The following is a 26,481-nucleotide window of genomic DNA, read 5'->3' on the forward strand; positions in this document are numbered from 1 at the left end:
CGTTCCCTTGTAGCTATAAAGAAACGATCTGGGTGTGAATCTTACGCTTCGCATGAAGATCGAATGTGGGAAATAATTCTTGTCGTCGCAAATTTTTGTACAGTGGTAGGAGGGAGTGCCATGAACAGGCTACTGGAAATTCTGCCAGCTGAAAGCGGGCGTGAGTTTGAAGATCACTTTCGCACGTTTTTCTGGAATAACTAAAAAACCGTGTCCTCCAGCGAAAACTTATCCGGCACAAATTTTAATTACATTAAATTTCCTGTAAAAAGTCCTGTTAGTTCGTTTTTTTCTGTAGGACTAGTAGTTAGCACGTATCAAAAGAGAGAACGTTAATATTACACGCGTGGTTTATGAAGGTCAGAAACAACATTGGGGGTTGTATAATGCAACTTCGGTAAGGGACAGCTGAATCGCTCTGTATTTAAGCTGCCCCTCCGTCTAGACACTTTTGGATATTCCATTGCATGTAATGGGTATGAGCTAGGGCGGTTTCCGTGCGCTGTGGCAAAGGCAGAGCAGCAAGAGCAGTCCAGCAGAACGACCCCTCCAACGTCCGCTTCGTTATATCAGCCTCTGGTGGTGGCCTCAAGAAGGGGGAGGACGAATGCTAGAGATAGGCGCGCATTGTGCTCTGTCTGTTTCTTGGAAAGACCTTGTCAGTCAATAGCGTTATGGAACATGTTTCTCCTAAGGGCATCTGCGAAACGTTTCCCTGCTGAAAAGAGCATTCGATACATAATGCTGATCTCGAAAGCTGTCTAAAGTACATAGGCAGTCGCTGCAAATGACGGTCACATGTTTCGGCCGCCGCTTCAGCGGCTAGCCTAACATTTTGCCCTTTCCTTCGTTCTCTTTTTATGTTCCCAAGCTAGAAAACAACGTGCAAAAGGCGCGAAATATAATACACCGGTACTGGCCTGCAGTACTTGACGCAAAATTTTTAGACCCAAGTTTCTGGACGAGAGCTTTCAGTACACTTTATTGCGAGAACTGCAGGGAGTACAGTGTCGTATACGGCAGCTCTGGTTTCGGTTTCCCGATGCCGGAGGTGTATTGTTGTCAGGGATCCCCGAGCTCTTGCTCATCCTCTCTTCAAAGCCACCCAATGCATCCACTATCCAATTCCACCACAATGAAGGGTAGCAGCTTGCAATTTGGCCACCCTGTTCGGTGCCCACACAAACCATGTACAGGCCCCGCCGCCACTGCTGACGGCGACCCATTCACCAGCAGCATAGCATGTACAGCATGTTCGTAATTACGGAGATACTCAGGGGCACAACACAGAGTCCCCGGACTGGCCAGGCCACATGCGCCGATCACCAGTTCCCCGGGAAGTCGGCCAGTTCCTGTCCATATGGCTGATTTTCTTGCCCTCCGACATAAGCTTCTCGCCACTGGCGTCCCAGGATCCATGTAGGGCCATCATCAGTGGTTCTGAGAGGCAGGTCGCCACCTCTCCACGCTCAGCCATGATTCCTCCACGTGCGCGAGAGTTGAGGGTTGTTTCGGGATCATTAGGTCAAGGAACATACTTGGTTGTTTCCAGTTGGTACTGGTTGCTGTTGTTGGTCGCAATCCTAGCTGTTCAGTGTACCTAGATGGTTCTTAGGACACTTCACTGATTATTTTCGGTACTTCCCTGATTTCAAACGCTTACTCAGCAAACACCTTTATTGCAGAGAATCTCGCTATTCTTCAGATCAATGTTTCCATTCTCTGGTAGGATGCACGTCCTACTCCTTCTATGAGCTGACTTCTAGTCTACTGTGTGTAGGTGTAGAATATGTGATTGGTTCAAATGGCTTTGAACACTATGGGACTTAACATCTGAGGTCATCAGTCCAGTAGAACTTAGAACTATTTAAACCTAATAAACCTGAGGACATCACACACATCCATGTCCGAGGCAGGATTCGAACCTGTGACCATAGCAGTCGCGCGGTTCCAAACTGAAGTGCCTAGAACCGCTCGGCCACCGCGGCCGGCGTATGTGGTTGGAATCCTCTTCCTCACCACATTTACATCTGGAACTTTCTTCAATGCCCAGATGGAAAATCTTTCTTTTTTCTTTTCACACCATGGTCCGTCAGCGGGCACGTTAAGGAGTTCAGTGGAACTGTCACCCTCCACCAATCTGTCTGCCACATTCTTGCTTCTGGTATCCAGCTGTAGGTGTCCCTACCCTTCTCTGTCTGGTTCCATCTATTCTGCCACTCCTCCTGCAATATGATCTCTATTTCTTTGCAGATATCACATTTAGAATTTTGCCCGGCAGCCTCGAACCCAGTGACCGAGCCAGGCACACCGTGTCTGGTATAGTATATAAAGGCTGCCTTCATTGGTTCCGGGTCAAGCGACGTGCATCCTGTTGGTAGTACAGAGGCGTGTGCCTAATTTTTTCATTGGTCGAATAAAAATTATTTTCTGATTCACAATTGCTGCTTGAGACGTGGGAAACGTCCGCAGTACTGCCGTGCCCTGCGCTCTGTTTGCACCAGAGTCACTTGACGTCTTACACTCGGTAGGCACACTTCGGGTTCTTAACGCAGCTGGGGCAGTTTCTGGCCACGACGCTCCAGGCGGAGACTTCGCCAGCTGACTGCTAAAGTCAGACCTCGTCCGAAGGAAATGTAACGGCGGCACCCAACCAACCTCACTTAGCGAACCATCGGCACCTCCCATAGCCAGCGCATTCACACTCCAACGATGGTGAGATTTACGATCAGCACCCGCTGGATAGGTCGCGATGAATTTATCAACCTTAGGTTCCGGGCTGGCACAGTTTTACAACTACTTCACTTTCACTCTGAGCATGAGTGTAATCACTGTCGTCGTTTCGCAGATTTGAGACAATTAAAATTCGACGTGTTAGAGAGCTGAACTTTCCATTACGTGCTTCTGTTTCAGAACTTTGCCAAAGTTAATTATATCTTGTTTGCTGTTGTGGCATCTGGAGTAACTTTTCTATATGTTTGACAAAAATCTGCTTTTGAAAATAAACTTGAATTTAATTTGACAGCTACTCATCCCTGTGGTTAAATAAGGAAACTATGTTATCATCCCTACTCTTTGATCCATCGTTGGGCAAAAAATTAGCACTCGTTTACTCCGTTGTGCACAGTTCAACTACCATGGTCCATGGAGGGTAGGGTGGGCAAGATTCAGATAGATAACTACGTAGCATCATTTCTCACTCTCTTAGTAGCGAGTGGGAGGGGGGGGCGGCCGGTTCGCATGAAAGTTCGCTTTCTGAATTTAAACAGCAAACCCCTCCGTGGTACAGAAATAGAACACCTTCGTTGTAGCCTCTGCCGCTGGTGTTAGTTGGGCACCTCTGTGAGGCTCTCGCCTGACGAAGCGCGCCGCTCTTCCTAGTGTTTTGTGAGCCCCTTATTTCAGGACGAACTAGATCTTCTTAAAATATTGCCAGTGAACATTCCACTTCAGATCCTTCTGCGCGGCTTTACCGTTAAAATGGATCAGCAGTGGATCTGTTTGCCTAATGATACGCAGTACGTTGCGCTTACTCACATTCAGTGTGAACTGCCAGTCCGAGCACTAATTGTCTATCCCCTACGGGCCTTACGGCGATTTGTCACAATCTTCTCATGTTCCATCCTTTCTATGGATATAAACATCACCAGCCGCTGTGACCGAGCGGTTCTAGGCGCTTCAGTCCGGAACCGCGCTGCTGCTACGGTCGCTGGTTCGAATCCTGCCTCGGGCGTGGATGAGTGTGTTGTCCTTAGGTTGGTTAGGTTTAAGTAGTTCTCAGTCTAGGGGACTGATGACCTCAGACGTTAATTCTTATCGTGCTTAGAGCCATTTGATAAAAACATCATCAACTAAAACCCTCACGAAGTTTCGGACTGTATCCATTGGATCATATACACAGGAACTCCGTCCCAATCTGTGACCATTCGTGCTGTCGCATGAACACATGAAGTGTCCCCTATCAGTCCTATTTGGTATGGTTCCCACACACATGGGCAGTATTCCAGTATTTGTCGCTAAGGTGTTTCCTAAATCTCCTTTGCAGACTGACAGCATTTTCTCTGTATTTTGCCAATGAACCAAAGTCCTCGGTATGCTATGTCTACGACTGAGATGTGTACTCGCTCCCTTTTATATCCGTACAGATTATTACGCCCAGGTACTTCTATAAGTCGACTGATGTCAGTTTGTCTCACTGATTTTCTAATCATAGCACACTACTTTTCTTCGTTTTGAGAGGTGCAGAGCTTTACATTTCGTAACATTTAAAGCAAATTGCCCGTGTTCGAGAAAATATTAATTGTAACTTCAGATTTTTGTAGATGATGCAGTTTTCTCTAACGAAGTATTTTTCGAGAAAAAGCTGCATGAATCGTCAGTCCGATATTTATAAGATTTTGAGGCGTTGGTGGAAGAAACCATTATATCACAGCAGAGTAGTTCACGTTACTACACGTATATTGTTTGGTTAAATACAAAACAAGAACATAAATACAGTGAGACAAAGTAATCTGTATAGCAGACCGCGTTATCAGGCGGTACGTACGGAACTAAAGGTTAGCACCCTATGGTGCATTAGAAAACACGCCAGATTACATGATCAGATTAATCCTCGTGAAATTAAGGCTTAGCGCTTGTTTTCGCCAATCTCTTCAAACGATATCAACATCGGATGAATATTGCTGCACCTTTCTTTCAGACAGAACTTCATTACAGAAAATGTGCATCATCAAGAAGTCTGAACTCACGTTAAGGTACTCTCGTCATGCCGTGAATACTCGTAATGAACAGGAAGTACCCAACACACTTCCCTGCGGCATGCCTGAAGTAACGTCTACATTTGTCGGAGACTCTACATACGTACTCCCCAAGCCACCGTATTTGCATTGGGGAAGTTACCTACTAGTCATTACCTTTACTGTTCAACTCGTAAATGAAGCGACGAAAAAACAATTTTCTATATAACACCGTCCGAGGGAATTTCTCTTACCTCGTCTTTGCCGTCCTTAAGCGCAAAGTACGTTTGCGACAGTAGAATCGTTCTGCAGTCAGCAGCAAATGGCGGTCCTCTAAATTTTGTAAGTAATGTTTCGCAAAAAGAACGATGTCTCCATTCCATTGATTCCCATATGAGACCGCGGAGCATTTTCGTAATACTCGCGTGTTGATAGACCCTGCCGATTACATATCTAGCAGCCCGTCTTTGAATTGCTTGGATTTCTTCCTTTAATCCGACCTGGTGTCGAACCCAGACACTACAGCAGTGCTCAAGAATAGTTCGCACCAGCGTCCTGTGTGCTGTCTCTTTTACAAATGACCCACACTTCCCTAGAACTCTTCCAATAAACCGAAGTCAACCATTCACCTTCCCTGCTACCTCCCTTGAGTGCTTCTCCCACTTCCTATCGTTTTGCAACGTTGTTCCTAGATATTAAATCGACGTGACTGTGATGTAGCACACAGCTAATATTGCATTTGAACGTTGCAGGATTGTTTCTTCTACTCATCTGCATACAGATACATTTTGCCACATTTATGGGTAGCTGCCATTCATCACACGAAAGAGAGATTCTGGCCAAATTATCCTGCATCCTCGTGCAGTTAATCAGTGGCCACATTTTCCCATGCACCACAGCGTGTTCAATAAACAGTCCCAGAACGAAAATGGTTCATGGTTTTAAGTACTATGGGACTTAACATCTGAGGTCATCAGTCCCCTAGAACTCAGAACTACTTAAACCTAACTCACCTAAGGACATCACACACATCCATGCCGGAGGCAGGATTCGAATCTGCGACCGTAGCAGTCGGGCGGTTCCGGACTGAAGCGCCTAGAACCGTTCTGCCACCGCGGCCGGCCGTCCCAGAACGAAAAGGCGGGTGAGCGGTCCATCGACAGGTGGCGCAACGCTCGTAGTTAGAGTACTATATAACAGGCTGAATCGTCAGCCATGTTATCCCCATTTCTGAGGATTCAGTAATGTTTACCTTGCGTATATTTAACCTATAAACTTAACTTTTTATGGTATTTCTTATAAAATATTTGATAATGCATGTATGAACTGAGCGAAACGGTAAAATATATGTGGAGATATTTAGAATGCATTTTCATCTAACAGAAAAACTGAAATGTAATATTACGTGGTTGCAGCCCTCGGAACTTGCGTGGTAGTTTGTAAGTATTATATGTAAAGAGTTAAGAACTAGGTACCAGTGTCTTGAAATATCAGTACTATGCAGTAGCAACTTCTGGCTATTTTTTAGTTTTACCTATAGCCAATTATAGAAGAGGTGTTTCTTTTATTCAAAAGGAGATCATTCAAGAAATGTCGCATTTTCTTTGTACAGACGTGGGGTAAGTTATAGTTTAATCTTACAGTGAAACGAATTTTTATTAATAGGTTCATCTATCATTTAACTAGTATTGGTTTCATGTACTTTAATGCTTGTTGAGTTGTGCTACAAACTTCGTTCCCTCACAATGACCAATCCGCTATCAGAATATCTTAATTATCACTCGGCCTACCGTACCTGTATAAGGAATGGAGCTAAGTTTTATAAATAATAGATTTCAGCCATCAGTAGTCCTTTTTAAATTTTATTGGCAGATCCAGATTTGAGCTAGAAACCAGCCATTCTCAATGCACTATCATTTCTTATCAATGCATGTAATGCCTGTTGGTCGGGCTTCGTCCATAGATCATTGAATACTACTCAATGATCTGTGGATGAAGCCCGACCAACAGGCATTACATGCATTGATAAGAAATGATAGTGCATTGAGAATGGCTGGTTTCTAGCTCAAATCTGGATCTGCCAATAAAATTTAAAAAGGACTACTGATGGCTGAAATCTATTATTTACAAGTCAATATAACAGTCTGAGTGCAACAGCCTTCTGAATGTAAGGTAAGCTGATGGTGTTAAGTATTTTTCAGTATGAGTATGTATGTCTATGATAAGATGTATAAGTACATAAAAATGTTTTTCTCCATTTTTCCAGTTGCGAAAATATCCAAGGAGACGAAAAATTTTGAGACGAACTGCTTCAGTACAGTTTGCGACTGGGAAGAAACGCAGTTGCATACAACCGATTTCATGTGTATAATTACATTTACTAACGTATATTAACGATAGACAGCTGAAAGTCGGGTGGTTCCCAGTTGTCTCTCCGCCAGCGTATGGCACATCTTTTCCCTCATTCAGCGTCACTAGCAGATCTAAACATGCAAAAACCATTTTTGCGTTAGTCAGTGCAGTTCTCAGCTGATCAGCTACCCATATTTACGACGAATTCTTCAGTACATTTAACTAGAAATCTCCACTCGCATCGTGATTCGTACGTAAGCAAGTGTGAATATTAAAAGTCTGCTACACTTCCGGGAAAAATCAGATTTAAGGGTCCTACTAGTAGTGCGTAACAGGCTGGTGGGAATTTTAATCGGATGGTCGAGGCGCTTAAAGGCGACTGTAGGCGTTACACAGATCAGAGTTCGAGTCCCGGTCCGACACAAATTTTCATCTGTTCCCAGTGATTAAGGCCAATTCCCAAATGCGGCTAATGTCATTGAATAGATCGTTTGTGTATATAGAGACTATGCTAGGACGCTTCTGACGTTACCCTTGTGTCGAATACAATACTGTTTCATGACACAGTCTTCCTGTGCATATTTCCCTTTCCCCCTGTAACTCCATTCGCTTCACAGGCCTCAGTCGATATATCTCTCTCTCTCTCTCTCTCTCTCTCTACACAACGTGGACCACAGCCGCCTACAGCCGCCGGCTGTGTAGTATACCTGGCTCCGCGGTCGTTGACCCTCGCCTTCCTCCAGTTCCCCGTCTGGCGCAGCCTCCACCCTTCCCTCTCGGACGCCGGGCCACGACCAGAGAGACCGCACGGAACCGCATTGTTCTTTTCTCTTTTTTTTGTCAGGCCTGCCCACGCCGGGGACGCACGTCTCTGTGCGTAAACATGCCGACCGCGCTCTCGCGACCGTATATATCTGCTAACGGGTTCTGGCTGTCACTCCGCGACCATTGGAATTCTCCCGCATTCTCAGTCCCGACGGTCCGGAGAACTTGGCCATTGTGCGGCAACGGGCCGACTGTCTTCTACCAAAGACCCTACGCTGCGTCACGAACCAAGGACCAGCTGACAGTACAGACAGTTTGAGGTGTGACAGCATTTCCTCTAATACTGATTTGTGCCTGGTCATAGCTTCGACAGTAGGAAATATTTTTGACGTCGTATCACATCTAAATGCGAGGCCGCATACGTAAATAGCCATGCCACATAATTTTTTTTTTTTCAACTTGCGACTAAGTTCCAGTTTCGTCTCCGTTTGTTTTCTAATATATAATTATGAAAGTAGGGTCGAAGAAACACAAGTTTTCTTTAGCATCCACCTAAACACATACTAAAATGACCAGCCACCGGCCGCTGTGGCCGAGCGGTTCTAGGCTCTTCAGTCCGGAACGGCGCTGCTGCCACCTTTCGCAGTTTCGAATCCTGCCTCTGGCATGGATGTGTGTGGTGTCCTTAGGTTAGCTAGGTCTAAGTTCTAGGGGACTGATGACCTCAGATGGTAAGTCCCATAGTGCTTAGAGCCATTTGAACCATTTGAGATTGCTATCCATAGGGTAGCGACATGCACTTACACAGATAGTGGTAGTATCGTGTGGACAAGATAAAAGAGAGCAGTGCATTGGCGGAATTGTCATCTCTGTACTCAGGTGACTGATATGAAAAGGTTTACGACGTGATTGCGGGCGTACGACGGGAATTAACAGACTTCGAACGCCGAACGGTATTTGGAGCTAGATGCATGGAACATTCCATTCCGGAAATTGTTAGGGAATTCAATATTCCGTGACCCACATTGTCAAGAGTGTGCCGAGAATACCACATTTCGGGTATTACCTCTCACCGCGGACAACTTAACAACCGAAAGCAACGGCGTTTGCGCAGAGATATCAGCGCTAACGGACACGGAACACTGTGTCAAATAAGCGCAGAAGTCAATGTGAGATGTGTGACGAACGTATCCGTTACGACAGTGAGGCGAAATCTGGAGTTATCGGGCTAGGTCAGCAGACGACCGACGCGAGTGTCTTTGCCAGTAGCACGACATTGACTGTAGCGTCTCTCCTGGGTTAGTGACCATTTCGGTTGGACCCTAGACGACTGGAAAACTGTGGCCTGGTGAGATGAGTCTCGGCTTCAGCTGATAAAAGCTGGTGATAGGGTTCGAATGTGGCGCAGACTCCACGAAGCCATGGACCAATGTTGTGATTAAGGGGCTGTACAAGTTGCTGGTGGCTCCATAAAGGTGTGGGCTGTGTTTGCATGGAATGGACTAGCTCGTCTGGTCCAAATGAACCGATAATTGACTGCAAATAGTTAGATTCAGCTACTCTCAAATCATTTGCAGCCATTCATGGACGTAATGTTCTGGAACAACAATGAAAGTTCTATGGATGACAGTGAACAATGTCGCAGGCCCACAATTGTTCACGATTGGTTTGAAGAACGTTCTGGATAGTTCGAGCGGATGATTTGGCCACCCACATCGTCCGACATGAATGCTATCGAACATCTCTGTGACATATTAGAGAGGTCAGTTCGTGTACAAAATAGTGCACCAGAAACACTTCCGCAATTTTTGTAAACGGCTGAACAGGCAGCATGGCGCAATATTTCTGCATGGGACTTGCAACGACTTAAGATTCTGGGCCACGTTGGGTTGTTTACTACGCCTGGAGGATCGAGACCCTTTAAAGAGGTATCCTGTGACGTTTTTCACTTCAGAGTATTTCGTGGAAGTTTCAGCATCGTCAGTTGTTTCATCCTACTTTATGTCGAATAATGTTTTAAAAAATTCCCATTATGATACATACAGTTTAACATAAAAATACTGTCCGCCACCGGTAGCTGAGTGGTCAGCGCGACAGAATGTCAGTCCGAAGGGCCCGGGTTCGATTCCCTGGGTCGGAGATTTTCTCCGCTCAGGGACTGGGTGTTGTGTTGTCCTAATCATCATCATTTCATCCCCACCGACGCGCAAGTCGCCGAAGTGGCGTCAAATCGAAAGACTTCCACCCGGCGAACGGTCTACCCGACGGGAGTCCCTAGTCACACGACATTTAAATTTTTATAAAAATACTTATATTTTATTCTTCCACTTACGTAGTAGCCTGTTACTGGTTTGAAATGCGGCTTCAACAATCTGTATTATTTAACCTCTACCCCGAAATAACATTCCAGCTGCAAATTGTCTAACGGCTTCCAAGGGCAACAAAAGTATGATTTGCAATATTTAGCATTATTATTGACAGAATTTAAAAATTTTGAATGCTGTCGTAATTTGCTCATTACGACCTGTAATCACATTTGAAACGCCTAACCCATTGTAATACAATTATAACAATTCGAGCCGGCCGAAGTGGCCGTGCGGTTAAAGGCGCTGCAGTCTGGAACCGCAAGACCGCTAAGGTCGCAGGTTCGAATCCTGCCTCGGGCATGGATGTTTGTGATGTCCTTAGGTTAGTTAGGTTTAACTAGTTCTAAGTTCTAGGGGACTGATGACCTCAGCAGTTGAGTCCCATAGTGCTCAGAGCCATAACAATTCGATGCTCTATGTTTCTTGAGGTAGAACATTTTACAGTACCTCTAGTGCTTCGTCTTCGAAAATTACATGCGATGCCTTTTCGGTTCCCGCAACACGTAGGCTATACTTAAAGGGATTCTGTCCTCACACCCACGGTGTGCAGGTGTTTCCTGAAGTACCACTATCCTGTCATTAAAACTACCATGAGTTAACTGTCTTCCGTTCAAGGTCTGGATTTCACAACCTTTCTGTAAACATGGTATCGGCATCATAAGCTGGCCATCTTACTCGCCATTGCCCTCGAACCAGCCCTTCACGGACTACGGAGACGCTTGGAAGGTCGTAGCCTCCGCTCCGTGACTTTTAGATGTGGCGCATACGCCTATGATGTGATTTTCATAGCACGGACTGGTGACAAAATACGAACGGCGCTTTCCTGGCTCCAACTGTATGGAGCGGTAGCAGGCAGTGTGATCAACCTACGGAAATCACGGTACATGGAGGTGGAACAAGGCACGCCCGCAGAACTGGACGTACCCCTGACGAAGGTCCCAATGCTCAAATGTTTAGGGATATCGTTCTATCGATAAAGAAAATATACGGCGTCCTTCACGTATCGTAAGGTCTCACATCAACTCCGTAGACAGGCTCGCCTCACAAATCTAGATCGTAGGACATTTTGCAACGCGCTCAGTACGTCATTGCGTAAATGGCTTCTCAGCTTAACCATTACGCCCACGCATTACTGATGACAGCCACGATGGCTTCCATGATACAGGCACTATTCGTACACGTGGTGAACGCTGGTGCAGTTTTCAAGATCTATTTTGTTACTCTTACCTTACCCTTCCACAAAGGAGGTGTTGGACTCACACACGTCAGGCACAGAGCCTTCGCTCAATGTGGCGACTCTGGCTTTCACCAGTAGACAGTTTTCTTGGCATCCTGATAGCAGAACTGGCCCCATGCACAGTATGCTCACCGGCATCTGTTGGATATTTATCGCTCTCTCTGTCGCATATTAGGACGTTCTTCATAGAACACATCCATACGTTGGGAGTTACACAAGAGACACGGAATCCGACACCAAAGATTTATTACAGTGTCCTCCAACGCTTGAATCCGACTAACGGCATTGTACGACGCCACCCCACGCTTGACTGGGCACGGGTTTGGAGAACCATCCACGCGCTCTTCCTGTACTTTAGTGCTTTCTACGTGATATATGACCACTAATGAGAAATTTCCGACCCGACGAAGGCTGCATGCCGTTCACTTAACTGACGATTCCATGCGCCCTCGTTGCGCGATAGTAGATATGGACGAACACATATTGAACTATGCCCCCCTACGTGAGTGCTGGAAACTGATCCGCCAGTTACTGGCTCCCTCCTACGTCGTCCCTTTGCTTCGATTGTGCCCGTGGACCTCTTCCATCCCGACGCCGTCTATTTCCCGATGACCTAGACGAATGCGGTCAATTGCGTAAAAGGAATGGCGATACGCTACATGTACAGCGACGCCGAAAAGGGAGTCCTCGATTTGTAGCAATACATGAGGGACGAGTTCCTGGTCTTAAAGATCAGAACGCAGTATTTGGAATCATCTTTCGTGGCCCCACGGCCCAGCTGGGGTGTTACGGGTGTAAGAAGAAGGTGACTTTCAGACTTGATGTTTCCACGATCCCCATACGGTAACAAAAACAGTCTCTGTGTGCAGCGGCCCCGGACACTCCGACGGTTGACGACTGCAGACGCCCGTCGAGATGACGACCGGCTCTTACTGTCCGCCAGCTTCGATAAGGTGATCCCAGCGGGCAAGAGCGCCCTTTTTCGTTCACATTATCGTCGTAATTTTTGTCGTGTGGCACCCTTGTATTTGTTATGTTAAAAAAAAGTATATCGGCACACCCGAGTGGCAGGAGGGCGGAGACGACATGGCCAGGGCTCGGAATTCGATGCCTGCCCGCCATACCAACTCCAGCCTCCGCTGACTGCGCTCCTCCTTCCACCTTTCTGCTTTCCCTTCTTTGTTTAGAACTGGTTTTCCATCTCAGCTCTTGATGTTGATGCAAGTGGTTCTCTTTTCTCCAAAGGTCTCTTTAAAATTCCTGTAGGCAGTATCTGTCTTACCCCTAATGATATATGCCTCTACATCCTTACATTTGTCCTCTTGCCATCCCTGCTTAGCCATTTTGCACTTTCTGTCAATCTCAGTTTTGAAACATTTGCGTTCCTTTTCGCCTGTTTCATTTACTGCATGTTTTCTATTTTCTCTTTCCATCAGTTAAGTTCAGTATGTCTTCTGTTTCCTAAGGATTTCTACTAGCCCTCATCTTTTTACCTACTTGACCTCTCCTGCCTTCACTATTTCATCTCTCAAAGATATCTATTCTTCTTCTACTGTATTAATTTCCATCGTTCTTGTCTATTGTTCCATAATGCTCTCTTTGGAAATCTCTAAAACCTCTGATATTTCCAATGTCTCCAGCTCCCATCTCCTTAAATTCCCACCTTTCCGCAGTTTCTTCAGTTTTAGTCTACAGTTCATAACCAATAAATTGTGGTCCGAGTCCACTTCTCTCCCTGTCTTACAATTTAAAACCAGGTTCCTAAATCTCTGTCTTACCGTTATATAATCTATCTAAAAGCTTCCAGTGTCTCCAGGGCTCTTCCACGTAAGCAGTCTCCTTTCGTGATACTTAAACCAAGTGTTAGCTAAGAATAAGTTACGTTTTGTGCAAAATTCTACCAGGCGGCTTTCTCTTTCATTCCTTGCCTCCTGTCCATATTCACCTACTACTATTCCTTCTCTTCCTACTCTCGCATTCCAGTCCCCCATGACTACTACATTTTCATCTCCCTTCACTTTCTGAATAATTTCTTTCATCGCGTCATACACTTCTTAAATCTCTTCATCTCTGCAGAGCTGCTTGGCATATAAACTTCTACTACTGCGGTAGGCGTGGGCTTCTTGTTAACTTGGCTACAATAATGCGTTCACTATGCTGTTCGTAGAAGCTTAGCCGCGCTCCTATTTTTTTATTCATTATTAAACCTACTCCTGCATTAACCCTATTTGATTTTGTATTATAACCCTGTGTTCACCTGACCAGAAGTCTTGTTCCTCCTGCCACCGAACTTTTCTAATTCCCACTATACCTAAGTTTAACCTATCCATTTCCCTTTTTAAATTTTCTAACCTACCTGCCCGATTATGGGATCTTACATTCCACGCTCCGATCCGTAGAACGCCAGTTTTCTTTCTCCTGATAACGACGTCCTCTTGAGTGGTCCCCGCCCGGAGATCCGAATGGGGGGCTATTTTACCTCCGGAATGTTTTACCCAAGAGGATTCCATCATCATTTAACCACAAAGTAGAGCTGCATGCCCTCGGTAAAAATTACGGCTATAGTTTCCCCTTGCTTTCAGCTGTTCGCAGTACCAGCACAGCAAGGTCGTTTTGGTTAATGTTATAAGGCCAGAGCAGTCAATCATCTAGATTGTTGCCCTGCAGCTACTGAAAAGGCTGTTGTCCCTCTTCAGGAACCACACGTTTGTCTGGCCTCTTAACAGATACCCCTCCGTCGTGTTGCACCTACGATACGGCTATATGTATCGCTGAGGCACGCAAGCCTCCCCACCAACGGCAACGTCCATGGTTCATGGATGGGATCAAAATCCTCCTTGCGGACACCATCTGGCTGTGTTCATCACTATTTTCTCATTAAAAATGTGGTTTCTACCTTTTGTATTCTAAGCGTGATGTTAATCGTTCTGCATATAGTGGTCTTCATGCTACGCAACATGCATGCATATCCGAAGGAACACTGTATCGTACTTCTGAACAACACAGGCACTACAATATCGTATTTATCCGTTGAGACGGGACGAGCGACTTTCAACCAAAATGTATCCCCTGTAAGGGGACATACGTAGTGGATGCAGGGATTGAGGTTGTAGACACGTGGCTGACGTGTGGAAGTTTGGCTGTGAAACATGGTCGGATAGCCTAATAGTAAGGCGACCGCTCACGATAAGCGGAAAATTCGGGTTCGAGACCCAGTCGTCGCAAATTTTCAGCGTCGTCCTTCGTTTATACTGCTGATGGTTGTCCGTATTCGTATCTTCTAATACATTTCATTTATTTGATAACCGCTGAAATCCCCGCAGTGCCTGTTTCTTCCGAGATGCATTCATATAAGAAGGAGCATTGCATCATAGCATGGTACTTCTAAACGACACAGGCGCTGCAACATCGTATTGGAGAAAACTGGTCCTGGTATTTGTAACATATTGTTCCTAACACGTTAGTCTTCTGGAAGATAATTCGCTTTGTTAATAGCGAGGTTTTATTTAGCAAGAAACTCCCGATATTTTTCCCACTGCTCTTTCCTTCTTACAAAATTAAAACAGTTGTCTCGCCTCCCTCCCTTGCAACTCCAGATTATTGTTGCACCAAGGTGCATTTCTGTTTGTGCACTTCTTGGTGATTGGACATATTTCTAAATACGAGGTCCCAGTTGCTGACGTCACACTGTTTGCCGATTTTTCAAGAGCTACTGGATTTCCCGTCGACGTTTTGACTCCATATAAGCGTGAGTTTAGGTCTTTCCTGTATGAGTCCTAATCTATTTTTCAAGTATTTCTAGCGACAGTCGTCCATTTATCACCCATTACAATCACAAACTTAACGTATATTCGGGTTGTTACATCACCACATGCCATTGACGTAAGAACTCATTACATTTATCCTAAACGTTATTTCAGTTACTTCTTCCCTACTTCTATTTCTGAAGATAGGTTCCCTACCCTTATTCATGATCCAGTTGCTACTCGCCTACGCTGTTGAAATCACTGCTTCCGCACGACAGGTTATGGGTATTAGCGTCGCAGCCGACCAGTAATTGTTGATTTAGCTCCAAACAGCTGTCTGCTAACCTCCTACACACGTTAGCTAAGGCATTGGTGTGGCTCCTTCGTGATCGACTACAGTCATGCTTGGAGTTGAAACTTCCTGACAGATTAAAACTGTGTGCTGGACCGAGAATCGAAATCGGGACCTTTGCCTTTCGCGGGTGAGTGCTCTACCAACTGAGCTACCCAACCACGACTCATGACCCGTCCTCACAGCTTCAATTCTGCCAGTACTTCCCACTTTCTTCGGAACTACGGAAGTGTAATATGGACGGTTAACAGCTGAGACGAAAAGAGAACAGAAGTTCTCGAAATGTGGTGCTACAGAAGAATGTTGATAAGTAGATGGGTTGAATTGAGGAAACAACAAATTCGTGGCACAACTTGACCAGAACAGGATAAGTTGATAGAACGCATTCTGGGACATCAAGGAATCACTGGATGGAAGTATGGGGGGTAAAAATCGTAGAGGGAGATCTATAGATGAATATAGTAAGCAGATTCAGAAGGATGTCGGTTTCCGTAGTAATTCGGAGATGATGACAGTCTTTTTTTTGAGCTCTTATGTTCAAAAACTTTCAGTTTTCACAGTTTTTGTTTAGGAAGCCGTTCCTTTCCTTCTGATCTTTTCTTTCTCTGAGAAGTTCACTCCCAGGAGTCCCAAACAAGAAGTTGGTGATTTGGTCTTGATATGGTACAGCTTCTCAGTAACTTCTTACACTTGTTGGATTGGGCTATTGCCTGGTCCATCATCAACGGTGTTTGGATAACTGGGACAGCATCAAGTGCGTCGGTTTTGAATTCTTTTCTGTGGTCTGCATACTGATGTCACGAGAAATGGGAATATGTCAGGTCAACACTAGTGGCGCCACACTCTTTTGTGAGGCTAATTACTCACGGAGGTCGCTCAGTACCCATCAGTCACCGTTCATCTTCCCTGGTGTCACGCTCTCCTCGTCACCGATCGCATCACAGCTTGGGCTGGATGCTTGGGTGGGCTCGAAAGGAGTATGGAAGTGGATGCGGAAATGTATGGGCGTTGTGGGACACGCTTCATCAGGTTCATCCGCTGAGACCTCTCTGGGACATGAGACTCTGCCAGATACTGCTTATATAGCCATCAGCTTGATACGGATATACAGACCTTGCTGCCTACACTTCAGTGCTACGATAAAGCGGTGTACCCTGAAGAAGTACAATTGCACTTAGTTATTTTAAGTACCAAAGCATTTCACCTCATCGCTGGAGTGAAAGCGAGGATATACGACACATGGAAAGATTGAGAAGAAACGTCGTGACAGAGGAGCAGCCTATACTATAGTGTGCAAACTCCCCCTCCTCCCAACCGCTTCAGACTTCCTTGGTTTGTTGTTGTAGTTGTTGTTTTCAGTCTGAAAACCGGTTTCGTGCACCTCTCAGCGCTAATCACGCTGAAACCTCTTCAAATGGTTCATATGGATCTGAGCACTATGGGACTTAACATCTGAGTTCAGTCCCCTAGAACTTAGAACTACTTACGCCTAACTAACCTAAGGACATCACACACATCCATGCCTGAGGCAGGATTCGAACCTGCGACCATAGCGGTCGCGCGGTTCCAGACAGAAGCACCTAGAACCGCTCTGCCACAGTGGCCGGCGAAACCTCTTCATATCTATATACCTACATACATTCGAACCAGCATAATGTGTTAAGGTCTTGGTCAGCCTCCACAATATTTTATCCACTATACTTCCTTCCCTTACCAAATTGGCAGTTCGGCAACTGACTCAAATAATGAAAACTGTGAAGTCATCCAAACGAGTACTAATCGGAATCTGCTAAATTTTAGTTACATTACGAATCTCACAAATCTAAGGGTTGTAAACTTAGCTGAATACTTAAGGGTGACAGTTACGAGTAACTTAAACTGGAACGGTCATATGGATAAGGTTGTGGAGAAAGCAAACGAAAGACTTACTATTTATTGACAGAAGACTTAGAAAATGCGACAGGTCTACTAAAGAGACTGCTACCACATCACTTGTCTATCTTATTCTGGATTACTGGCGTGCGTTGTGGGATCTGCATCAGGCAGTATTGACGGATGACATCGAAAAGTTCAAAGAAGGGCAGCTCGTTTTGTACTGTCGCGAAACAGATAGAGAGCGCCATGAATATGATATGTGATTTTGGGTGTCAGTCATTAAAACAAAGGCGTTTTTCGATGCGGTAGGATCTTCTCATCAAATTCCAGTCACCAACTTTGTCCTCAGAGTGTGAAAATGTTTTGTTGACGGCCACCTACATAGGGAGAAATGATCGTCGTAACAAAATAAGGGAAATCAGAGCTCACACGGAAAGATTTAAGTCTCCTTTTTGCCCTCGCGCGCTGTTCAGAAGTGGAGCGGTAGAGAAATAGCTTGACGGTGGTTCGATGAACTCTCTGCCGGGTACTTAATTGTGAATTGCTGAGAAATTGTGAAGATGCGGATGAAAATGTAGAAACTGGTGCCTCTTTGTTGCCTCAGCATTTGTCCCATCAACCGATCGCTTCCTTATGTCAAGTTATGCCATAATATTTCCCCTATTCAATTCAGTGGTTACTCGTTAGTTATTCGATTGACTCATATGTTTCGTCATCATTTTGTAGCCGCACATTTCAAAGGTTTCTCATTTTGCCTGAACCGTTTGTCGTCTTCCACTTCCATACATGTCTGCACTCCAGACAAATTCCTTCAGGAAAAACTTAAACTTACTGATACTTAAAACTGTGTTCGATTCACACAAAATTTTCTTTCACACAAACTCTTTCCTTACTATTGCCAGTCGACTTGTTATAACCTCCCCAGTGCTGCCATCATCAGTTACTTTGTTGTTCAAATAACAAAATTTATCGCGTACTTTCAGTCTCTCATTTCCCTTAGTATCGCCTGAGTTGTTTTACTTTTCTGATGTTCTTTTCATAACCAATTTTAAGGACACTATCTAGTCCATTCATTTTCTTTTGAAAGTCACTTGCCACCTCTGACAGAATTACGATATCACCGGTCAGCTGCAAAGATATTCCTTCCTATAACTTTAATTCTCTTTCCAAATCGTGTTTTGCATACAGACAGGGCACTGGCACACTGGAGTAGTGAGTTACTTGGTGAGAGAATCCTTATCCGTCGTAAAACGATCATTGTTCGATGCTTCCAGCTGTTAGCTCTTACGATACCCTTGCGCGCGTGGTGATTTGGTTTCCAGGGTTTGGTGCAATTCGGATCGCTCAGCATGCAGAGTTACATGATGCAGTGAGCATTAGGCAAAAAGGTAATTCACTTTTGGGCAATTTGTTATTTCCTTTCGGTTATATGTCAATATTATTTTTATTCAACGGACTTTTCTAAAAGCACCTACCTAGGTGCTTTACGACACTTGAGTAAAGGCTACTTTCTTGTCTTGTTGGTTCTTATTTCTTCGATGGACAGAGTACGCTGCTTGATTTCTAAGTTTTCTGTCTGAGCTTTGCCAAGTTCCTCCTACTGTACTATGATTATCTATTTGCATTTCGAATGTTCCTACGTCGTTATTTCTTCCATAAATTGTATGATTGCTGATATGGTCATGTGGACCTAGTGTTCAAGCTGGAAATTGTGTAATAAATGTGTATATTAAGTATTGGGCGCTCGTTTTTGAACCATTTAATACACTTATAGCGTCGTCATGTCATCCATTGTATATAATACATGATCGTATTACAAAACACTGTCACATCCTGTCCACGTGGATTAAAATAAGGATAGAACAATGGAATACGTAGTCTGGCCACTAGGGCACAAGGCCCCCGGAAAGCGCAGCATGACATTCCCAGGAAAAAATGTTTTGTACTACCACCGGATGGTTATAATTAAAGTGCAGCGACTCACTGGCTCTGTTTGCTGTAATTATCGTATGGCAACGAAACTTTGTAAATATGCGTAACTAATAAACGCTGGAAAACAAATTAATTCCAGTTGTGGCCACCAGGTGCAAATCTGGCGCTGTACACTGTTCGTATGACGGTATGACATCCACGACGTCATTTGACAAAACATTATGCAAGTGAGTGGTATGGTTATCGAGAAGAGAGACCGTGCGCTGTTATTGAAACTGTATTATGTGAAAGGTAGCAATTACAGAAGTGCATTGAGAGAGTACCACCGAGTGAAATGTCTGAGGAGAGAGGCCCGATATCCAAACAAGATGATAAGGAAATTGGAAAACACGATTGAGATTGGTGTGGCAACTGGAAGAGAAATACGTCCTATCCCGGTGGAAGATATTGACGAGGTTGCTGTACACAACCACCAAGTACGCGCCCCGGGTAGTGTCAGTGCTTGTGCAGTGTCACAAGAGTTGTCCATTACATGGGCAATAGCGTGGCAGGTTTTGCGGTCTATTTTAGACTAGTGCCCATGTAAGATTCAGACTGTGCCACTGAAGCTACTGGACTTCCCGTCGACGTTTTGACTTCATACAAGCGTGAGTTTAGGTCTTTCCTATATGAGTCCTAATCTATTTTTCAAGTATTTCTAGCGACAGTGGTCCATTTGTCACCCATTACAATCACAAATTTAACGTATATTCGGGTTGTTACATCACCACATGCTATTGACGTAAGAACTCATTAAATTTATCCTAAACGTTATTTCAGTTACTTCTTCCCTACTTCTATTTCTGAAGATAGGTTCCCTACCCTTATTCATGATCTCCGGATCACTCTGAGATAGGTGTTCCAGTAGCTACTCGCCTACGCTGTTGAAATCACTGCTTCCGCACGACGGAGGAGGAGATAGAGAAGATCCAAAGAAGAGCGGCGCGTTTCGTCACAGGGTTATTTGGTAACCGTGATAGCGTTACGGAGATGTTTAACAAACTCAAGTGGCGGACTCTGCTAGAGAGGCGCTCTGCGTCGCGGTGTAGCTTGCTCGCCAGGTTTCGAGACGATGCGTTTCTGGATGAGGTATCGAATATATTGCTTCCCCCTACTTATACCTCCCGAGGAGATCACGAATGTAAAATTAGAGAGATTAGAGCGCGCACGGAGGCTTTCAGACAGTCGTTCTTCCCGCGAACCATACGCGACTGGAACAGGAAAGGGAGGTAATGACAGTGGCACGTAAAGTGCCCTCCGCCACACACCGTTGGGTGGCTTGCGGAGTATAAATGTAGATGTAGATGTAGAAACCTCACGATTCGCAGCTGAGTTCTGAATTTACTCTTCGGTACCTGGCATGGATCTAAGTTGATGACATGTGGCTGGGCAATATTGTATGGAATGACGATGCATATTCTACACTACAGGGTGCAGTGAATACACGGAACTGTCGAATCTGGAGCACTGATAAACCCCGTGTTTTGCACGAGGAGCCTTTGCACTCATCATATATGACTCTATGGTGTGGCTTCGCAAGTAACTCTATTCTCGGTCCTTTCTTCTTTGAAGAGAATACACCTAGAGGATCTATCATCTGTAACGTGTCTGCAAGCTATTGAGACCTCCGAGTACAGCATGTGATTCCTGTTTTGGGAGAGTGCAATTGTGTGGAAACCACTGTTGTGAATGAGCTGCTTAAAACAACTTTCCACGAACCTCCGGAATGGTTTTCCACATGCATGACCTGCAAGATAACCTGATCTGAATCCGTCTGCCTTCAGGCTCTGAAGGCATCTACGAGAACGCTTTAACCACCGACACGTTCGGTCTCCGCCTGATGTGAGGGCCAGTATGCAGGAACACATTGCTCGGATTCCACAGCAACGAGCAACTGTTTCTTACGTCGTTTTACGGATGTAGCATCTCGTCAATGTCTCCGGCGCTCACACTGAAAAAATTATGTAAGCGGCGGTTTGTACTAAAATCAACCTTATGTCATTTTCAGCTGTCTGATATTGCAGCCACAGTGCCTAATTTGCGCCTGGTTGCTAAAATCACAACTACTTTGTTCCAGTTTCCGGTTCCGCATTAGCGAATTAGCAATATATAGCAAGCTTTGCTGCCATAGGATAATCATAACCCCTGCTGGACCTCTGTGAGTAGCTGCATTTTAATTATAGCCGCCCATTTCTACTACAACTACTTGCTTTCCTTTTTTGTAATTGACTAAGGATACGGAAGCCCCAGTTTGTTGCCGGTTTCGTCCCTACATTCACGTCAGCAGTGCAAAAGCTTAGACATTAGCACAGACTTCTTAAGATATTGTAACGTGCATGTTATACGATGTATTTTTGCAGGTGTATTCAGTGGTGTATGTGGATACTGTTGCTAGTTGTTTGTAGAAAAAAGTAGTGAATACTAAATTAAAGCCTCATTCAACACGCAGAAGTTTTTCTGCGTGAACTGTGAAAGTGTAGCAACTTATAATCTTTTTTACTTTCGCAATTTAGTGGTGGAAGGTCAGAGAGGAAAAAAGGTGCAGAAAGATTTTAAATTACGTATAAGGTTTGCTGGAAGTCGCAATCAGCTCTCATTCTCAAATATTCGATGAAAATACTCAGGGTAACTTGTGCGCCATACATTATGGAGCCTCAAGAACTCTACGCAGTTTTTAATTGTTAAACTCGTTTACTGTTTTAAACCTTTAACGTAAGACTATACCTCGTAATGAGAAGATGATGACAGCGTTTTAAATTAGTAAATTCTGTTAGTAATTATGTGAAATACTGAACATCAAATTTTTGTAGCTTCTGAAAGCCATTAGATAGACAGTCCGCAAACAGGACATGCACCGCGCATCATTTCCGACGTTTAGTGATACAGAACTAGCATTGCTTAGCGAGTAGCTGAGAGACTCCATGGACGACAGGTCAACAGAAACCAGTGTGTATACACCTCAGCTTATGTCCTTGGGCATTGTCGTGTTGAAATACGTCACGTGTCATTTCACATTGGAGGTGCGCTCTCGGCCTCGAAGGCCTCCTAAATGTGGCAGTGGAGGTTCACACTACTCTGTGTTACTTCCAATAGCTTCTCAGAAAAATGAGAGTCCTTAGGAGCCCTGGAGGCGTTCTTGGATAACCCATTGGTTGAGGTGGCTGCTCGTAGTTAGAAAAATTGGGTTTGAATCCTGAACTGACACAAACTGTCATCTGCCACAGTACATTCATTACATTGCATGTTCAGTATTTCGAACAGCTTTCACTGGTATAGCTTCATGTCATAACATCTAGAGTAATTTAGTAAGCCATTGACTCCTTTCGTCTAATTTCAGTGAATTTAACTGAATCTATTTTATCTTCCTCTTCCACTGAGCTAGTTGTCAGCTGCGGAGAGTACTCTCCGTTTAGTTATTTCTAGAAATTTTCTCGGGTTTTCATTTACACTACTCGCTTAAAACTGAGCTCAAATGTCTTCGAGATCACGGGTCCCTTGTACAATAATACTCCCTGAACAACCTCCGAAAATTTGTCCGTCGATTTCGGGTTCACCGTGAATATTATGATATGGAATATCAATCGCTGTTTTACATGTCGCAACTGCATATGGCGCCTAAAAGTTCTAGGGGAGTCTTAACGTCAACGATATTTGTTTTTGCAAACAGAAGATCACATACCGGTACGTATAAAGTTCGACTGAAACTGCTTCAGGCGCTGCAAAGTAATGGTTGCACGTAACCTCTTTCCCGCCGCTAAGCCCGTCCACAAAATGGGGTTTCTAGTAAATGTCTTATCCCACCGTTTTTTTTTTTTTTTTTTTTTTTTCGGATGTGGTGAGTCACGTGCATACGAAGTTCGCTTGAAATTTCTCCATGCTTCCGGAGTTACGTTTACATGTTAGCGCTGTTCCATTTAGGTAATATTGTAGTTATGGGGCTGTACTAGTTCTACAGTATTTTCTCCTTAGATAGTAAGTCACAAGCGCGCGTCGTTTGGTTGAAATTATTTGAATCATCCCTTAGGTGTGCTTACATGTCTCCCCACTCCCACCTATACGTGTTAACTGTCACCATGATCATCTCTGAACAGTACGACTACCCGAAAACTATTCATTAGACATTGCATACGCACTACCTGAGAAATCCAGAAGATACCGTCATTGTAACTTCGTACGTTTACACTCAATCAATGACTATGTAAATGATTAAGGTCGCAGTTACCTGTGATAAGTAGAACGGCCGTCAGAATGCGTTAGCTTTGATCATGTTTAGTGTTCTTCAAGATCGTTAGAGGTCTCATTGTAACTTCAAATAGCAACTGGCAGTGTTTATTGACTGTATTCAATTAAAAGACCATCACACTGAGAACAACAATTTAGGCTCACAGCAAGTTATATTTGTTGTTTGTGGATCCTCTAACGACAGGTGAATTGTAGGACAAGTAAGGGATCTCAGTATCTAAGTCTGAATATATCATATTTTTATTTGCTGTTTATGAAGGACACAAGTCACATAAAATTGACAGAGAGCGAAGTCCTCTAAAATCTCAGTAGAAATTACACAGACGTACGTTGATACTGTAGGGGAAGGGGAAGGTACCAAATTATGTGGAGAGAACGCAGGAAGATCTCCTCATATGGGCAGATGACAAATTCAAAGTTAATGAGACCAAAGAGACCAAAAATCATAGTCAAATAGTCAACAAAAATTGCATGGCACATCAAGTAAGTTGTAAGCTGCTCGGAATATGAACCACACTGCCACAGGTGTGACGTTTACATGTCCACAAAAATCTTGTATGACGTGTCACCAGTACAAGATCGTGGCCTGGAGACTCCCAACTATCCAGAAAGAAAAAAAATATCCACGTAGAGCGGACGACTCAATGGTGTAGAAAATGGGACGAACTAGAACATTGCTTATACCACAAAAAACGTGGGAACACAATGTTGGTGTACAAAACACACATCAGCAGTGTCCCACCGATTGCTAACCTCTTTGCTCCTTGCACAGTGGCAGGAGCGACTCATTCGATCCGAAACTCCAAACGTTTGGAGCGAAACCACCTGATATTTTCAGACCGCTCAGAGTGCACCGTGGTATCTTCTCCCTTACTGACTGTACAGAAAAGGCAAAAATGTCATGTTTGATGATGTCATCTCGAGACAACAAAGCAGCATGGACTGTGGCCTTGCTTCCCTGAAACTTCCTGGGGATGTTTGCACCCTCCTAATAAGACTAACTGACTGCCTTCTGCAGATAGGAACTAGAGACCAAACTGTTAGTACACATTTCCAGTGAGAAAAAAAAAAAATTTACCTTCCAAGCAAACATGCCCAGTACCCTCACTGAAATAACCACTAAATACTGATAGAAAAAGTAACAGTATCACACCGTGATATATTGTTACCAGGCACAGTAAGGTGTATATGAGGTGTAAACGGCGCCTGATGTCGATTGGCCATTGAAGGACATGAAGATGCCACATACTTCTGTGAGACAGCGTTATCAGCATCTGACAGTGTGAAAACGGCCTCATTGTGGGTCTCCATTGGGCCACATGGTCGAGTCGTGGAATATCAAGATTATAGCGCATTTGGATGTAACAGTTATCCGATGTCCATCTGCTGGTTGGAAGGCATACATGTCGCTATGTTATGACCTCCACAAGGACGAATGACAATATTGTTTGCGTGGCACATTGTAACGCCTTCACTTTTGTGCCTGCCATCCAAGGAGACGTAATGGACACTCTGCTACGTTATGTGTCATCCCACATCATTCGCTAGAGACTATGAACGGCTGGACTAGGGAATTACTCTCCCCTGCACAGGAAGCATTAACACGACAAAACAAACATCTGCAGTTTGACTGGTGACATGATCTGGACTTTTGATGAATGGCGTCGCATAGTCTTCACTTAAAACTTCCGGGCTGATAGGCCGTGGTCGAAGTATAAAACTGTCTCCTGACGTGTCGTCTCCGATTGCGGGATACATCCTCGGAGGTAAAGCGGCGAACAGTTCGCCGCTTTACCTCCGAGGATGTCTCCCGCAGTCGGAGACGAAACGTCAGGAGACAGTTTTATACTTCGACCACGGCGTATCAGCTCGGAAGTTTTAAGTGAAGACAATACCGGCCGTGAAAAGCTTACGGCGTCGCATAGTGTTCAGCAATGAATCTCCACTCTGCACTGATCTGGACGACCTTTGTCAACATGGCACGGGCCTGAGGAGAGGTCTCAATCTCCCACTGCTTGAAGAGGTACTGCAGTGTGACTGGTGACGTCAAGGTAATAGGAATCATCGCGTCATGGCTGGTAGTGATCGAGGCAACTCTGACGGCACAGCAGTACGTCGCGGACGCCCTTGTGTTACCTCTCGCGTGGCAGTGTCGTGGTGTCATTTTTCAACAGGACAACATTCGTCCACACGTGGTACGTGTCTCTACACACTGTCTGCACGTTGCTGAGGTAATCCTGTTGCCAGCAAGATCCACAGATCTGCCCGAAATGACATGCGTAGGATCAGTTCAGACACAACTCTGTCCTGTTCCAAGCGTCAGAAGTATCAAAGACCAGTTACAACAGTTACGGGCCAGCTCGTCTCAAAAGACCATAAAATGGTTTCGTGACTCCCGTCTCAACCGAATCAGTGCACGCATCCAGGCCAGAGTATGTGCAACTTCATACTGATAAGTGGGCTCATGCTGCCACATTCTCTGTGAATTCCACTCGGTTTTGTAGTCACTGCAATAACGTTACATACCCTTTCAACTCGTGAAATTTCATTTCGTTTCTTCTTCCTCCTGTAGTTGCTTCAATTGTTTTTTGTGAAGCAATGTTGTACCTTTCGGATTATTTTTACATGTGACTCTACCTTCAGCCACACCCCCTGCTGAAGGACTTCTTCGCCTAACACTATATTTTTCAAGAGGCCATTTGGGTTCCAAATGGACCACTGAAATTACTCCAGGCATTCCAGAAGTATGTTTACATGCTACTGCTTTCCTACCATATACACACTAGTGCCAAGGGTGTTTTTTCTCGTGGTAGTAGTACTCAGGACCGATCGAGGTGGC

Source organism: Schistocerca americana, chromosome 10, assembly GCF_021461395.2.
Source record: "Schistocerca americana isolate TAMUIC-IGC-003095 chromosome 10, iqSchAmer2.1, whole genome shotgun sequence".
Lineage (NCBI taxonomy): Eukaryota > Metazoa > Arthropoda > Insecta > Orthoptera > Acrididae > Schistocerca > Schistocerca americana.